The following is a 21,244-nucleotide window of genomic DNA, read 5'->3' on the forward strand; positions in this document are numbered from 1 at the left end:
TTTTAATGRCTGGATAAAAAAATTATTTATAMTAATAATATAATTTAAAATTTTGATATTATTAAGATTTTTTTGTTGTTGTTGTAAACATATTACTGAAAAATCAATAAATTCTATGAAATCGACAAATTCTGTGAAAATTATCGGACATTTATTATTATTATTATTTTATATATATATCTATAAATGGATCAAATGATTTATTATTTGTTGACTTATATTATATAATGATTATTATTATTATTATTATCAAAAGATTTTAATTTAATGTGTGAACTATGATATTACAGATTTATTTATTTATTTATTTTTWAAAAAAACAATAATATTTAAACAAAAAGATATATAGARTATGTTTTCTCAAAACACAACATATAAAACTACTATTGATATAAATTTATGTTTTTAGTGCTACAAAACACTACTAAACATTACTACTGTATAAAAGTTTATACTATATAAACAGTAATAATAGTAAAACATATTTTGGACATCTCATTAAATGTTATAACAAATTACACGGACTTTAAAACTTTATATATATATAAAAAAAAGTTTTTTAACACATTTTTTGTTTAAAACTTATTATTGCTTTAGTGGTAAACCATTAGTTACGCCTACAGTAAAAAATGTCAAATAATTTTTTCATTTATATTGATATATTTCATTTGATATATATATATATATATATATATATATATRTGTTTATGTTATATATTATATACTATATAACATAATATATATAACAGTATATTATAATATAAATTACATTAAATTCTACATTACTAATATATACAGTATATAYACAATATCTTTTATATTTGTTATCAAATATAATTAAATATACAATATATATCTAGTATACAATACAATAATTGTCTAATATTTGTTTCTAAACAATTGTATTAAATTACTAAAATATATTGTATAATATATATAAATTTAGTATTAAATCAGTGATTATAAAATATTATTTCTATATTAGTAGATAAATTACTAAAATTTTTAAAATGTTATACAAATAATATACTAACAAAATATTTTTAGTTATTGTTTTTATCTAAATTAAAATTAGATAATTATCTATTGTTGTTTGGATATAAAACTATTGTTTTGTTATATATATTATATGTATATTATATATACATATTACATATACACATATAATTAAATAATATATAATGATCAACAAAGTCTACTATTGTTTGTTTGATAATAATAATAAAAAAGATAACTTTAATTATAAAATGATTTTGTTTAAACCTATTAAGCATAAAATCATTTTTAGCTAATTTTGTTTTTCCACTATTCAAATCATTAATTAGTAACAATAATTTATTTATTTTTTTTGTAAATTTCTAATTTTAATTGTTCAAATTGAACTTGATTTATTTGTTTCTTATTTAAATTTGATATATAATTAATCATTAATTTTAATATATTATTTATTAATATTTATTTCATGTAGCTATAATCAAATATACAAAAATCTAAACTAAAAGATTAGTTAAAACTAATATTTATACATGTTTAAAAAAACAAATTTTTATACTTACGTCATAAATTTGTAAAAACTAAATTATTAATTTGAAATTTATTAAATAATAAATCATTGGCCTTACTATAAAATTATAATTAAATTTGTTTGTTAGTATAAAGTGCTATAAATATTAATATATATTATAGTACTTTATTTTTTTAATTCTATTTTAATTTAATTAAATCTTTTTTTTTGTATTAACTTTATTTAGTTAACATTTAACCTTAAATAATTAGTCAATCTATTTATACTAAATAAATATATAAATAGATAATATTAAATAAATGTGAACTAATAGTATTGATACATAAAAAACATAGTAGCTGTTTATTGATAATACGTGGGTGTCTTCACATAATAAAAATATCTATAATATTAGCATAAAGTAATTTGATTAAATGTTAATAACATAGGTAATTGCACTTATGTCAATAGATTTGAAATAACATTTTACGCTAAGTGTATTTTATTTGAAAAAAAACAAAATTTAAATATCAAAAATATTTTCACTATCTATCAATTTATAATAAAATTCAAATTAATTTTATATAATATTTTATAGTATATTACAATTTTAATACATTATAAGTTTCAACTATTAACATTTGATTATCTATAGTAAAAATTTAAACTTAATAAGTTAAAATAAATTTTAAAATTTGGAATAATATCAATATATAAATAATTTATTTTATGTTTATATAATAGTATATTCCGGCCATACTTGGCAATCATGATTTCAAAAAAATATTTATATAAATATTATTGATTTTTTTTGTTATAATATTGATTGTATTATGTTTTATAAATGAATTTATAAATATTCTATTATTTAATAAACTAAGAATATTCTGTATACAAACAAATATTTAATATATATTTATATATATATACAGTATATATATTCAATATGAACAAACAAACACAAAAACAAATACTCAGTTCAATAACAATATTTATAAATAAATAAATTTTTTATTCATATTTCATAATATCAAATAATAAAATATAATAACATTGTATATGCAATTCACAGACAAACTTATACAACACACACACACACACACACACACACACACACACAYACATACATACATACATACATACATACATACATACATACATACATATACACACATATACACACATATACACACATATACACACATATACACACATATACACACATATACACACATATACACACATATACACACATATACACACATATACACACATATACACACATATACACACATATACATATACACACATATACACACATATACACACATATACACACATATACACACATATACACACATATACACACATACACACATACACACACATATACACACATATACACACATATACACACATATACACACATATACACACATATACACACATATACACACATATACACACATATACACACATATACACACATAYACACACATACACACACATATACACACATATACACACATACACGCAATTTATTATTATGATTGCTATGATAAGGTAAATATTTTTCTTTAAGTAATCAATAAATAAATATTTGGCAAAATTTTCATGTACTGTATATATACAGTATGATATAATGCACACCTATATACAGTACAAACACATATACACAATATATAAAAAACGTGTAAACTATAGTTTATATTCATGTTTAGATTTTTGTAGATCTTTTACATTTTTAATATTTACTTTGAATAATATTACAATATATAATAAGATATGTTGTAAATAATGTAGAATTTAAACTCAAATATTATTATTATTATTGTTATTAGAAAAACTCGCACACATATTGTAGTTACTTAAATAAACATTGAAAATATTTTACATTACTATTGATATTAAAAATAATAATAATTTTTGTTAATATGTCTATGAATCCCTAGTGAATAACATCAATCAAGTTTATTAACCTAAAAAAACAGTTTAGAAAAATATTTTGAAAATTTTGTCAAAACTGATACAGATTTCATATTTCAAAAATAGTTCATTTTAAAAATAGTATATCGAAAATAAAACTATAACTTGATTAACATATTTGAAATTAGCTGTCATTTATAAAAAAAAACTATAAGTAATATTTTCCTCTCTCTCTCTCTCTCTCTCTCTCTCTCTCTCTCTCTCTCTCTCTCTCTCTCTCTCTACTAATTGACTATTTAGACAGTATATTTCGCTATTTTGTGCAAAAATAAATTTTTGTATATTACTATTAATATCTTATGTCATATATCATTATTATATCATCAAGATAAATCTTGTTTGATATATATTCTAATATTATAATTTATAAAAACATACTTAAAAGCTTAAAAATATTAATATTTAAATTAAATTTATTTGATTTGATTAATAATTATTATTTTATTTTGAATTTAATTATTGTAAATCTTATTAAAAAGAATAATGTACTTATTTTTTGTTTATAAATTATTGTAAAACATATTAATTTTTATAATTATAATAAATATTCAAAYATTATATAATAATAATATCTAAAATCATTTAAATGCAAATTTAGTGTATACACCCTAAACAAAATAAAATAATTTTTTGTTTCCAAGAATATATATATATATATATTAAATCGATATTTAATTTAGTTTTACCAGTAATTTTGTCTAAGATTTAATATAACGATAAGGTTTTATTTATTTTGCTAATTTTTGTTAGTGTTTTTTTGTACTTAAAAATTATTTTCATAATTCACGCAATACGGCAATTATATACATAAATACTGTATGTGTGTTACAAATATAGAAAAAAAATTGTCTAAGTTTGCCAAAAAAATATTGTCCAAAAAATACATTTATTATCACTATCTCTTCAACACACATACAGATATAAAGAAGTATTTCATTAATTATGTCCGAGCGGTTTTCTAAATAACTTTTGATCTGGTAGAGATAAATTATTTCTGTAAAAAGTCTATAATTTAGTTATTTACGCGTGATAATAACCACTTTTCATTTTTAAATTTAAATCACGTGGTCACATTTTTAACTCTCTCTCTCTCTCTCTCTATGTCTCTCTCTAACCTATAAATGATAGGATAAAAATTTTATAGCAAATTTGTAAAGCTTAAATTAATAATTTATGGGAAGAAAATTTTTTTGAAATTGGTCGAAGAATAAATTTTCTATGGCTTTTCGAACTTGTGGAAAAACACATTATATAAAATATTCGAAAATAAAATGACGTTATTTATGGATAGTAGAAAATTATTAGATAAAGATTTTAATACTATTATTTTTTCTAAAAACAAAATTTTTTTATGTCGAATATTTTTTTAGATAATCAAATTTAAATAAAAATTACAATATCGTATTACAATGTTGCGTTTTTTAGTGTAATTTAATTATCTGAAGAAATATTTGACATAAAAAAATTTTGTTTTCAAAATAAGCAATAGTATTAAAATCTTTATCTAATAAGTGTCTACTGTCCATAAATAACGTAATTTTATTTTCGACTATATATATATATATATATATATACAATATATATATATATAAAAAATTTATTCTTCGACCAATTTCAATATTTTGTTCTTCCCATAAATTTTCAATTTAAGCTTTAAAAACATGTTATTGAAAAATAATTCTAACATTTATAGGTTATTTGCAAACATCCCGTTAAAAATGTGATCACGTGATTTAAATTTAAAAATGAAAAGTGGTTATTATCACGCGTAAATAACTAAATTATAAACTTTTTACAGAAATAATTTATCTCTACCAGATCAAAAGTTATTTAGAAAACCGCTCGGACTTAATTAATGACATACTTCTTTATATAATTACTATATATATATTATATAATTTATATATCAATACTATATATACACACAGCTATAGCTAATAACAAAAAAATTTATAAAAAAACTAAAATTGAAAATCTTAAATAATTATTTTTATATATATACTTTATATACACTTTATATGACTTATCATGCAATATTTATAAATTTTTATACCAGTATCTAGTGATGGGCAAATTGAAATTTATTCTTATAAAATTCCCTGAAATTTATTTTTATAAAATTAAATTATACTGTTGTTATATTATACTATTATACTATAGCTATTTTAATAATATATATATATATATATATATATATATATTTGTGACTCAGATAATTCATAATATTATATACACATATACAAATGAGATTTCTAAATATATAAAATAATTTTAGTTTTTTGTAATAATTTTATTCATATAAATTAATTATGTTTTATGTTTAATGTAATTAAATAGATTATTTTTTTTATTTTAATTGTTAAATACTAATTCTACTAATAATATTTAATTATTACTATTTGTATAATGTATTTTTAACCAGGTAACAAATATCAAGATAACAAAATTAAACATAGTCAGAAATTTCTTTAAGAAATTTTCTAAAAAATTTCTGTATTATTTCTAGAAACTTCTATCTATTTTTTTCGCTACACACTACCGGTGACACCTAACAAAAAGATATGATTAAAAATAATAATTTACATTTTATTTAAGAAAACTTTCTATTAATATAAGCCTACAGTTGATTATATTAATAATTTTATTTCAGTATTAATGACACATTTTATGATTGATGAGACATTAGTGGTTTATATACAGTGTGTGTGTGTGTGTGTGTTAGTGTCTATATGTTAGTGGGTTTACTTATAATTATTTTAGTTTAGTTTTTTTTTGACATAACGATACTAATAAATAATATTTATTTTTATAATATATTTATATTTTGCTTTAAATAATTTGTAAAAAAATGTCAATCATTTTAAAATATAAGTTTATAATTTTATAATATATTTATGTGATATATCAATTTTCAAAAAAATAATTAAATAAATTCATCAATTCTTATATTATACAGTAGTTGTGATTATGTGTATTGAATTTATTTTTGTTAAAAATCAGCATTAAATGTATAACAATAAAAATATTTTAGTAGTAGTAATACTTACATAACTAATTGCATTAAATTTTGTAAAATATATATAATGGATATATTAAATAATATTAGGATTTCTTATATATTGAGATAATGTTGAAAACTTACGTAATATAACTTTATAAGAAAGAGAGAGAGAGAGAGAGAGAGAGAGAGAGCGAGAGAGAGAGAGAGAGTTCATAATATTACATAAAGATTATTAAACCATACTATTATTTTTTTAGTATTTATAAGTAGTATTACAATAATATAAAACGTTTGTTGTTTTATTTTTTACTTAGGCTAACATAAGTTATATATATATACCAGTATTGGATGTCTTAAATCATACGTTTAATATATAAGTCGGACGACAATTATTACGAAACAAAACGATTTACTATAAAAATAAAGTATATTATTTGATACTATTTGATATATATATATATATTAAACAGGATATCAATGATTATTAAGTTAAATCATTAAAAACATTACACAACACACTGTCTATACTTAGTCTAAACGTCAAGATTTTGATATAAACGATATACAGTATATACAGTATATACAGTATATACAGTATATACAGTATATACAGTATATACAGTATATACAGTATATACAGTATATATATATATATATATATTATTTTTATATTTTGGTTGCGAAACAACCTATTATAATAATTAAATGTAATAAAATTATTATTATTATTTCTAGAAAATAAACAAAATTGATTAATATTATAATAAATATAAATTATGCTAACAAAATCATACTAATAATACTAATAATAATAAATTTAATTATATTTTTTTCATAAATACTATTATAGAAACATATGTTTAMAACAAATATAAAAATTTTATGATTAATGTAACAAAAGTTTTGTGCTTAAATGTATTTACTACTAGTATGTGTTAAAAATTTAATAACCTATATATATATATATTTATTTATTAAATAATATAAAATAAATAAATAAATCTTTAAAATTGTTATTAAATTTGTTTTTCATTTAATACATTATAAATGTTGTTATTATAATTATTATCACTACTGTTGCATAATAGATAAATAATAATATTATGTATAAATATTATGTATTATTAGTTTTATTTGAATAGCTTTAAATAAAGCCCTAAAGCTAACACATTGGAAAATAAATAATAAAAATGTTTTTACTAAATTAAATTTTTCATCATTTAAGTAGACAATAAATTTTATATTATTGTTCAATAGAGAGAGAGAGAGAGAGAGAGAGAGAGAGAGAGAGAGAGAGAGAGAGAGAGAGAGAGAGAGAGAGAGAGAGAGAGGAAATTTTATCGGAAATTAATTTGCATAATAACTAATTTAATATTAAATACGGTTCACATGATTATAATGTATATATATATATATATACTGTATATACCAATATAATATATTTAATTTACTGTAATATTTATTTAATACGTATATACGATTTATTTGAAAACTTTTCAACATTATTTTGTTATTATATTTATTTTTCTTTCTCATTACAATTATTTTATGTGCAAACATCCTCATAACTATAATATAATAATAATAATATTTGCAAACAATATATAATACAGTTTTATATTGAAATACAAATTTTTAATAGATTAAAAGATAAATTATACTCAAAAAAAAATTTGTTGAAAATTTCTTATATCTATTATAAATAATAATAATAAAATAAAATAAGTTTGTATTTACTTAAAATATCTTTATTTAATTATTTATTTAGTTAGTAATACTATACCAATTTATACGCCTACACATAAAAATAAGGTACTGTTTATTATATGTAGAAAGTGAGTGAATGAGAAACTATTATATTATAGCAATGATTGCAAAAACATAGATTATTGTCATAATGTTATAATACTATTTGATAATAATTTTATTTAAATATTCAGTATATTATCTAATTTATATAAATATTCATAATTTATATCAATATTATTAAATGACTTATAAATATGAAATGCTTTTCTTATTAATTATAAGAAAATAAAATAAGAAATTATTAATAAATATTTCATATAAATTATATAATTAATTAAAGACTATACATTCAAATGAAAGTTGTATTCATTGTTAAAAACAGATATATAAAGTATATATTTATTAATAATTAATAAATAAATAAAATACTAATTCATATATTTATTGGCCATTGGATAGCAATTTTTGACGCTTTTTCATCCAATAATTGAATAAATATATGAATCAATGAATCAATGAATGAATTACTTGAATGAGAGAAATGGAGAGATGAGTGAGTGAGTGAGTGAGTGAGTGAGTGAGTGAGTGAGTGAGTGAGTGAGTGAGTGAGTGAGTGAGTGAGTGAGTGAGTGAGTGAGTGAGTGAGTGAGTGAGTGAGTGAGTGAGTGAGTGAGTGAGTGAGTGAGTGAGTGAGTGAGTGAGTGAGTGAGTGAGTGAGTGAGTGAGTGAGTGAGTGAGTGAGTGAGTGAGTGAGTGAGTGAGTGAGTGAGTGAGTGAGTGAGTGAGTGAGTGAGTGAGTGAGTGAGTGAGTGAGTGAGTGAGTGAGTGAGTGAGTGAGTGAGTGAGTGAGTGAGTGAGTGAGTGAGTGAGTGAGTGAGTGAGTGAGTGAGTGAGTGAGTGGGAAAGTATACAAATTGATAATACGAGGACTGAATCATTGAACAAATTAAAGCAAACGTCAAATAAGTTTATTCTTTCTCTCTCTATATTTCTATTTATATCTGCAATTCATTTACCATTTTATTAGTTATATCTTATATATAATATTATAGACGTTTGTAATGTTATTCAAGCCTTTTTTATACTGGACTTATCCATTCATTGATTTCTTTGTCCGATAAATATAGTTTTCAATGAAAACAATAATGTATACCAAATTAATAGTGTATAACAAACAACACCAACAAATAGTACAGTATATATCATATGTATAAAGTTTAAACAGAATATTCTGTATCTATAGATAAGTTATATATATATATTAAATTAATAAATAAATATTACATAATATATATATATATATAAATATTATGTAAAGAAAAGTTATTTACTATCAGTAAATGAATGGATTTTATTTTAACTGATAAATAATAATAATAATAACATGAATGTGACGATTGAATACATTTTGTTTGTTTGTTAAACTCTTTTTTTTATATACAGAAAAAACTATTATTATATTAAATGTAATCTTTATATTTCAAGATAATCCGATTAAAAAATATAATAAAAATAAAATCAATAATGTTTGTTTTGTATATCTAATAAAAAGATAAATACAGTATATATACTGATATATACTGTATATATATATATAGATTTGTAACAAAAAAAGTTTTAATAACATTATTACTATATATATATTTCATTGTTTAATATAAAATATTATCATTTTATGCTATTTTAATATATTTATATATTGATATAAATATTTTATTAGACTATATTGTTTGTTCAGGAACAAAAAGTTTCACAAAAAATGTCTAAATATAATAAATACTTTATAACAATATTATATAACAAACTTATAATGGTTTTAACATTTTAAACATTTAAAAAAATAACTAACAATAAGATTTTATTATTTCGTAACTCAAGATTATTATAAAGTACTGTTTATATATAGGGAAGTATTAAATATTTTATCTATTATTAGAAAATATTAAATAATTAATATTATTTTATTCTTGATAATTTTAGATAAAATCTTAATTAAAATACAGTATAAGTTATAAATTGTTACATACTATTTATAGATCTATTTATGAACTAAATATCTATTTATAAACATTTATCTTGGTAAAGCAAACAAAATATTTACTTGGAAAATAAAAAATAAAATAAAATATACTAGTAAACAAAAATTTAGGATAAATAACCTAAATAAATTTAATTTTAGAACTAATAATCATGCTTAATTTTTTAAATAATTAATTTTAAAAACTAATAACATTCTAATAAAATTTAATTAATTAATACACTTATAGAGTAAATTTATGATCTGTTAAATTAAAAATTAATTTTAATAATTAGTTATTCTATAAATAGTTTTTTTTAAATTATGTTAACTTTTATTATATTTATTTTGTTGTAAATTTAATATATTTAATTATCAAGTATATTGTACTAAACAATTTTTTTTCAATTTAAATTAATTTTTTAAAGTTAAAAATTATTCAATCTAAAATAATTAAATTTTTAATTAAATAATCTAGCTAGAAAAGTAATTATCATATTTAATTTGTTAACTAGTAAGTAAATATAAAATTTGATCAAATAATATATAGTTAAATAACTCTCTCTCTCTCTCTCTCTCTCTCTCTCTCTATATATATATATATATATATATATATATATATATATATATATATATATATATATATATATATATTTCATATACAGTATATCATATACAATATATTATATATCAAATATTACTTACAGTTAATAAAATACATATATGAAATTAGATATATCAATGAAAACAAAACAAAAAAATATTAGCAATAACACTACACACAAATAAATACCAAAAGTTAATCATAATTTGTTTGATTGTATTGTATACAGAAAAATCTATGTACGATATAACATTTTATTGTAGTGTACTGTATATTATATTGCAATACCTGTGAGTATTAGGAAAAAAACATAGTATAGTATATACTTTATCTTATATACTGTACTGTATATATATATATAACTAATATATCGATATCTAATGTATTTCTCATTGTATGTATGTATGTGTGAGTATGTGTGTGTGTGTGTGTGTGTGTTATATAATTCATTTATATTATTATATTGCTAATACATTTGACTTTGTTGTTGTTGTTGTTGTAATGGTGACCAACATTACCTATCAGATTCACATATATTATAAATATAGGAAATATATAAGTAATACAATAATATATTATTTTAGTTTAAAAGTTTGGTTTAAAAGTTTAAGAAACTTTATATATACAGTATATATATATATATATATATAAAAAAAGATTTAATAATACTTATATATAAATTTATATATATATTACAAAATTGTACGAATATTTTTTTGTTACCACTATTTTTGATACATTTATATTTTTTTGTTGCATTGGTTACATTGTAACAGATGATGATATGTGATGTGGTAAACGGTTTTTATATCAACAACAAAAAAATTATATTTCATTTTATTTGTTTCCGACTAACACATTAACCCACTGTCTCGTCTCAGTTTTATCGTTAAAATATACTACAAAAAAAATTTAACCTATTTTTTATATAATACACTTATATTATCTTTTATAAAAAACTAATGTATAAGAGCTGTTACCTGTGATTAAACGTTTTGTATGTATTTTGTATGTGTTTTAAGGACTGTTTAGTTGGGTGGCTATCAAGTGTCGGGTGTGTAGTATATGGATATCACCGGTCAATCATTGTATAATTATTATAAATTATCTATTATTATTATAATAATAATACTGTAGTATTACTGTAATAATAATAATAATATCAATTTTTATTTTTTTAAATTTAACATTTTTGTTGTTACACACGATAATCAAGTCATGCATATTTGCGTGATTCATAATTTAAGGTATCTTAGATATAGTATATTATATAGATTATACATAAAAATTTATATTGTAATTTAATCAATTTAATTTAGTTAAAATATATAATAGTGTAGATTTTGTTATAATGTTTATAATAATAATAATAATAATAAATTTGTTCTATATTTATATAATAATATCATTAGTTTATATCTTATCATAAATAATTATATTATAACTTTCATAATTTTTTTTAATAATATCTATGAATGCATTTATATATAGTATATATTTATATTGTATACAATATTTTTTATTTATACGCCCAAATAAAAGTATGCAAAAAGTTTTTAAATTAAGTTATATAATTTTAAATGATTTATTATAGTAGAACATGACAATTTATAATAATATGTTTATTATTATTATTATTATTTTATTTTAAATAATAATAATAAAAATAATATGTATAGTGAAAAGAATTTCTAGTTTATTTATTTTTGTTTTAATATTATCATTTTAAATGATTTATGTGATAACATAATTAAAAAATAATAATAATAGCAACTTACATTGAAATATTTTAATTAAAATTTATCATTATATACATTTAATGATAATGTTATAATGTATAATAATAGTTATTAAGTTTAGAATAAATTATACTATAAATTAATTTTATTTATTATTATTGTTTTTTAAAACAAAAATATTAAATATAATTTTTAATAATTTATTTAAAAATGTTATATCAATTTATTTATATGATTTGTAAATAAATTTTATATTATTAAATAAATTTTTTATTAATATAATTTCTGTTATATTAATTCAACAATTTTAATATGATTTAATTTGCATTTAAATAGTATTTAACTAATTATTTATATTTTATATATTAATGTTATAATTTTCTTTTAATTACTACCGGTATATTACTAACATAAATATTATTTTATTAACATGTGTTATAAATTTACATACTTTAGAATCTACTGTATTGTTTAAATTATAATATAATAATAACATTGTTATAATATATTATGAAAATTATTTTGTAAGCATTAGTTAAAAATTTTGATTAACTTTATTTAGTAATATCTATTAATGTTTATTTTTAGGTAATTATTATAATATTATTTAAAAAAACATAATTCAATTATAATATTTTTACTTTAATATTTACTTATTATTATATATAAAAGTTATCTTAAAATTTTAACAATTAAAAAATAAATTATAATATACAAATATTTAGTGAATTTACTGTAATTTTCCTAAATAAAGTCACTTTTATTTTAGAAATAATGTCAAAATAAAATAAAATAAAGTACTTTATATACAGATAACTGCAAAAATTCAATCTATATTATAATTATGTGTATTGTTTGTGAATAATAAAATTACCAGTTATTTCATACACTTATTTACTGTATATCAAATATGCAGTATATATATACCGATGTTTATGATATGTTTTTATGTTTAGTAATAATGCACTTTATGTTATGTATACAAACAAATTATGAGAGATAAGTGTGTGTATTATTGGTGTTCAATGATCATCATTATTATGGATACCAATTTGTCCAATAGATTTAATAAGTTGGCAAAATAAGAAAATTTCTAGAAAATTTCTAAAGAAATTTCTGTTTTATGGTAACGTCCATAAGTTAATTTTGTTAATTTCTATAATTGACAATTTGTAACAATAAATAATTATTACAAATAATAATTAATTACAATATTATTAGTGTTTTAAATCATTTTTAAAATAATACAAAAAATCTATTTAATTAGATTAAATTTAATTAAATAGATGAATATAATTTTATAAAAATAAATTATTATAATATTTATTATATATATTTATTTATATAAATCCCATTTGTATAGCAGTTTAGTGTACAGAATAACTAGTATTATAATAGCTATACTATAGTCCTATAGTAGTAATATAATAATAAAGTAAAATTTCCATAGAAAATTTCTCAACAAAAAATTATTAAAAATTTCTATTTTCCAATCTCTGAATAGATTTCATAATAATAATTGTCATAATAATAATTTACACATTTTTCTATAATGTATTAGTATTTATTTTTTTGTTTTGTTTTGATTACAACTGTAATATTTTTATTAAATTATTATAAATAAGTTTTAATAAATTTTTTTTATAAAAATTTATACTATTGATAAATAATATACTAAACATTTATCTATTGTACAGTATTTATTAATTTGATATTTAAAAAATTATTTTAATACTAAGGGTATTCATAAATATATTTATATTAAAATTATTTTACCATTTTTCTATTACTTAACAACATTTATATTTAATACTATATTTCGCAAATAATCTAATTGTATGTTTTATGACAGATATGAAAATTGCGAAAAAAATGTAATTAAAAAATAAAGTATACACTTAAATAAATTATGAAATTCAATTTTTAAACTAATAATAATAATAAAACTAATAATAATGTACAATTATATAATACAATAATGATATTAAATAAATAGAAACTATTTTTTAATGATACAAATATTACATTTTTGCGTATTTAATGTTTTTTTGTTTTATTATTATCCTTACTATTAGTAGTAAAAGCAATGTTAATAATAATAATAATAATAATATATTAGGAATTTATTGAACATAAAAATTATAAAATAAAACAAATGTTACATTTATTAAATGCATTAACTAAACTTAATATAATTATAGGAAATAATAATAATAATAAATTATATATTAAATAGTGTACCGCATTTTATTTTAAGGATAATATTGATTTATTTTTGCTCAGCATTATATCGGTATATAAATATTTATTTTTTTTAAATATATTAATTAGCTAAAATAACTAAAACATACATAATATATAAATATGTAACTTTTTTTAAGACACATCATTTAGCATTTAATTTAATTTATTATATTAGTCTATTATATTTTAATAATTAGTATTATTTATTATTTATTAATTAGTAGTAATAATTAAGTATTTAACATATATTGATTTTATAAATGGTATTAGTTATTTTATGTTATTATTGTGATTAATTATTTTTAATGCCATAATGTTAATAGATATTATTGAGTTAAAGTTATATTTTTATATAATTTTATATATAAAAATATAAATGTTTACTATTTTATAGTATTTATTAATAATTTAGTTAAAACTAAATCAATAAATTATGTAGAAATAAAATTTACTATGATGAATTATTATAAAAATACACAAGCTTATTTTGTAATATAGATACAATACAGTGTATTATCTTTATATTTATTTTTCTATATAAATTATTCATTACCAACAAAATAATTTAACATTAATTTTAGATTAAACCTAATTATAAACTTTAATACTGTATAAAAATGTATACTTTAAGCATTTATTATTTTAAAGTTCAATAATTATTTTTTTAAGTACAATATTATCTTTCTATTGTCTAGACATTTGAGTTATATAATACTGTTTATGTTTGTTATGTATGGTAATACTTATAAGTGAATTTGTTATACTATAATAACAATGTTTATTAACATTTAATCTGAAAGCAAGTTTGATACGATTGAAAGGGATGTTAAATTTCAATGTATTTTATGGTAGAAAATTTGGAAAGATTTATTAAAAACAAAAAAGTAAACTATTTAAAAAATAATAAATATATATTTAGAAATTTGTAATTGATTTTCAAATTGTTTGTAATAAAAATGTTGGTAAATTATTTTATTAATGATAATTAAAAAAAATAAATTTTGATAATAATTAGCATAAACAATATTATTTGTATTTATTATAATTAATTTGTTATTATGTATTTAAAAATTTGATTATTTATAAATAAAAATAACAATAAAAAAATGTATAAATATAATATTTACAAAATCAGTAGTACAGTATTGAAAAATTTACTTTGTAACTTTCTAAAATTTATTTTCATTATATTTTCAATCAACTAATTAACTAATTAAATGTTATAAATTATAATGTATTGATTACTAATTTTATTAATACACATAAATACATCATAAATACACTGTATATATTATATTATAAAATCTATAGTATATATATATACTTATTATATATATTACAGGTAATTACAAATTAATAATTATAGTCCATATATTGAATGCTAATAGTTTTAATTATAATTAAGATATTTGCGCAATGTTTATATAATAACAATTATGGCATAATTACAACAGTAAATAATACAAATTAAAATTTAATTATTGTGTAATAATAGTAATAATATTAGACAAATTATAATTGTTAAGTTATAGATTTATAAATATTAACCCAAAATAATATTTTACAGCAAAAATATGTTTACATTTATATTTAAATTTATATAAACATTTTATTTATTTTTTATTTTAATACATTATTTATAGTAAAATTTATTATTTTTAATTACATCCAAATCATTCAAAAATATATTGCATTTTTATACTTTATTAAAATTTTAGTTTTAATAAATAATAATTAGTAAACAAATTTTATAAAAAAAAACAAAATATTATATTTTCCATTTATTTATTTAATTATTTATTTAAATCTTAAGTAAATAAAATTTATTGATAAAACTAAAAGCAAATATAAACATTTTGATTTAATATTGTTTATTATTTATTAAAATGAAATTTATTATTTATTTTAAACAGTTCATTGAAATTATCAATTAGCTATAATAAATTATTAAATAAGTTATGTATTAGATCTATACATTAAATTTATTTATTTTTCAAAAATTTTATCGATAGTTCAAATTGATAGAAATTTTCTATAAAATATAAATTATTTATTTATACATTTACTTTAATTTCTGTACATATGTTTGTTATTAGTATAATATAATATGTAGTAGTTTTATTTATTTAATATGTATAAAAAATAATTTAAAATTTATGTTAGTATTAGTACAGTAGTATATTATAATACGGAATATTCAGTTACAGTAATATATATATATATTGAGTTACAGTAATATACAATATATATATAAAGTATATAAAATAAAAATTTATATTTTAAATAAACAATCAATATATTGTACATGTAATTATAATTTTTATTATATCAAGTACTTTTAATAATATACTTAAACACTAAATTAAAATAAAATATTATTTTTTATAAATGACATGGATAAAATTTGTAGAGATAGAAAATAGATGATCATGGTGATATTATTTTTTTTATGTAAATATTTTATTGTACTGTATATAACTATAACTAGTAATGTAATACTCGATGCAATCCATCGGTTCATTGGTTTTTATCGTTTTATTATTGTGTGGATAACTGTGCCATCACTTGAATGACATCTCTGAGACATAAGTCATAACATTAAACATTTGATTTTATAGTTTATTATTTATGAAGACTTACTGTAAATCATTGGTTTGAAAACAGTTGACCACAACTTGAATTGAAATAAATAAAAGTTTTAATATAAAAAATCATTTCAATATATTTGTCTAATTTTTTTTAAAGTTTATATTTTAACCGATTATATAATTTTTAAAAAAATTGAATTTTTGACATTAATGATGATAATAACAATAGTTGACTAACAGTTGATAATTAAAATTAACTTGTTTAATTTTTATAATAATATTATATTATATTTAATTAATCTACTCTAGACTAAAAAAGCAATTGTATTTTATCTCAATGTTTTACCAGAAAATAATTTTATATACAATAAACTGTATTCATGTTTAGAAAATATGTGTTTAAATAAAATATACAAAATTATTGTTTTTCTATTAAAATGTTTAAAATAACAATATTATTTATTAAATTAACTATATATTCAATTAAAAAATTAACATAAAATTAATATAATTAAGTTAATTTTTAAAACTGTTTATCTAATTATAATTTATATTAAATTTATTATTTTTACTCATAAAAACCAATATACAGCAAATTTTTATTTAATACAAAAAATTTATATGTGCAATTAATTCTAATATTTTAAATTAGTAATTAAAAATTTAATAAAAATATTAATATATAAGATATTTACAATAATAATTAAAAATTTCATTATCAATAATTATTGTTTAATGTCTGCTTAGATAAACTTTATATTATTCACTTGTTAATAAAAAAATATTTATTTAAATCAATAAATGCAATGTTAATAATAATAATAATAATAAAATGATTAGATCATAATGCATTACATTATTATTATTTTGACTAATTTAGTGTACAATTAAAGTTGCTAGATCAAAATTTGAAAATAGATGATATTTGAAAAAAATATGTAAGGACATTTTTTAATGTTTTATTTTTAATATTATTCTTTTAATATAGTTTTATTAAAATATTAGTAATATAAAATAAGTTTTGAATATAGTTTTAACAACTTTAACTAACATTATTATCAAATTTAATTTAAACTTTAGTTCATCACAATTTTTTGTTAACATAAATTGCATAATAAAGTAAGTTTTTTTTCAAATTAAATACTACTATTGTTAAAATACTTATTAATATGAATCAATATACTAATAATTAATAATAATAATAAATATTAATATTAATAAATTCATCAATTTTGTTATTTGTTTTTTATATAACAAATTTACACATATTTGTTATATGTTTTTAATTTCTAATGTTAATATATATAAATGGTGGACGTCTAGCAACCCTATTTATAAATACTATTAAAACTAATTATAGATTTATTATTTTACTGTATAATAAAAATAATACTGTATTATAAATATCATAACCGGATCTATTGATATACAAATATATATATATATTATTGTATATATAGTTATTTTTCTAGTATTTATATAAAAAATAATTAATATGATTTTATCAATGAAATAGTTGTATGAATGAGAACCAAATAAAAAAAACCTAAAGAAATTGTCAAAAAAATATGTATCAATAAAATGAAAGTTTATATATATATATATATATATACCTTTTGGATACAAAAAAAATGATATAATTTTTATTTTATTTTTTTCTCTATCTTGAAGTATACGGTATTTATCTATTAATTTCATTTATAAAACAAACAGAAAAATTATTTTTCTTTTATAATAGTTTTGGATTCGGGATATATTCTCGTTTTTATTGTATATATATATATATAAGGTATATGTCATATAATACAAAATATTTTGAGGGGTTTATATTGGTACTAAAATTTATATTATCTAATATAATAGTATATTACCTATTGATTATTTGGACACAAAAAAATAAAAGAAATGTATTATCCATTAGAAAAATATTATTTTACTTTTTTTTGAACAAAAAAAAGTTATTTCTTAGGTTTTGTTTTTATCACTCAATAGACATATAAAACAAAACAAAAAGTTTTTTTTCGCTAAATTCAACTGTATTTTACTGTTTGTTTCTTATAGATCTAAATAATAAAAATGTGACAAAAATATCAAATAATACACAAAATTGAAACAATATATATATATAATTTATTAAGAAAAAAGTTATTTTAAGCCCACTTTCAAAAACAATATAATATGATATTTCTAATATATATTAGTATATAACAGTATATATTACTGTATATACATTATATACATTCAGTATAAATTGTATACCGTATATAAAACACATTGTTTTTAAAAAGCCATTACAATTGAGTTTGTATTAGTATTGTTTTATTATTGTTCAAATAGGCTGTCATATGTGTGTCAATATAGCAAACAATCAAATACACACACACAGACACACATACGCACACACATATACACACACACATACACACACATACTCTCACACTCACACATACATACACACACTCTCACACATAAATACACATACATACATACACATACATACATACTCATACACACATATACACACATATACACACATATACACACATATACACACATATACACACATATACACACATATACACACATATACACACATATACACACATATACACACATATACACACATATACACACATATACACACATATACACACATATACACACATATACACATACATACACACTCATTGACAGTAAAAATAAAATAACATTGATTAAAGTTTATTGCTAGATTAGATTTTTTTTATATACAGTTTACAATATAAAACTTCTATTTTTTAAGAAAAAATAAAATAAAATTATCGATAAATTTGTAGTTCAAAATTTTTTTTATACCAAAATAAATTATCAACATTTATCAAAAAAAATTGTTTGTTTTTAATATAAAGTTATAAAAGTTGACAATATTGGAAATGTAATTTAAAATTTTTTATTAGACACATTATATACTGTATAAATAATGTTTATATATTTATTAAACATTTACTTAATATTTTATTTGCTTTAATAATATTTAATAAAAATTTTTAATTTTTACTTATTTAATAAAACATTCAAAGTATATTATATATATATTTTTTTATTATAACAACTTAAATATTTGCATTTAAAATAAACAATTACAAAATTTTTGACAATAAAAAATATTTGAAAACTAAAAATTGTAATTTACTTTTACTAAAAATTTTATAATAAATATCTTAATAATTTAGTTTATTATTTGAATAAAATTGTAATATTAAAAAAAAAGCTTTTCTCATTTAGAAATATATTTTATAAAAAACAAAAACAAAAAACAATTACCAACAATAATAATAATCAAGATTGCCAAAAACATATAAATAAAAAAATATTTAATAAATTTTATGGAAACATTTAATACAATTTATATTGAAATCGCTGTTAAGTGGTTATTGTTTTTTTTTATTTCAAGTGATGGCACACTTGAGAGACAAATCTTCAAATTTTTTTTATATACAATATATTTATACAGTAATATTCGTTAAAATATCAATATATAAGATAAATAAAAATTACAATTTATTACAACTATATAGCTATAAATACAAGTCCTATAGTATAGGAGACTATTATTGTTCAATAGTACTTTAGTAGTAGTAGTAGTAGTAGTAGTAGTAGTAGTAGTAGTAGTAGTAGTAGTAGTAGTAGTAGTAGTAGTAGTAGTAGTAATAGTAGTACACAGTAATTGTTTTTCATTATTACAATATGTCATTGAGGACAGTTAGATATAAATTTAACAGAGAGAGAAGAGAGAGAGAGAGAGAGAGAGAGAGAGAGAGAGAGAGAGAGAG

Source organism: Oppia nitens, unplaced genomic scaffold, assembly GCF_028296485.1.
Source record: "Oppia nitens isolate AA-2021 unplaced genomic scaffold, nextdenovo-longstitch-racon4-pilon3 scaffold15_pilon_pilon_pilon, whole genome shotgun sequence".
Taxonomy (NCBI): domain Eukaryota; kingdom Metazoa; phylum Arthropoda; class Arachnida; order Sarcoptiformes; family Oppiidae; genus Oppia; species Oppia nitens.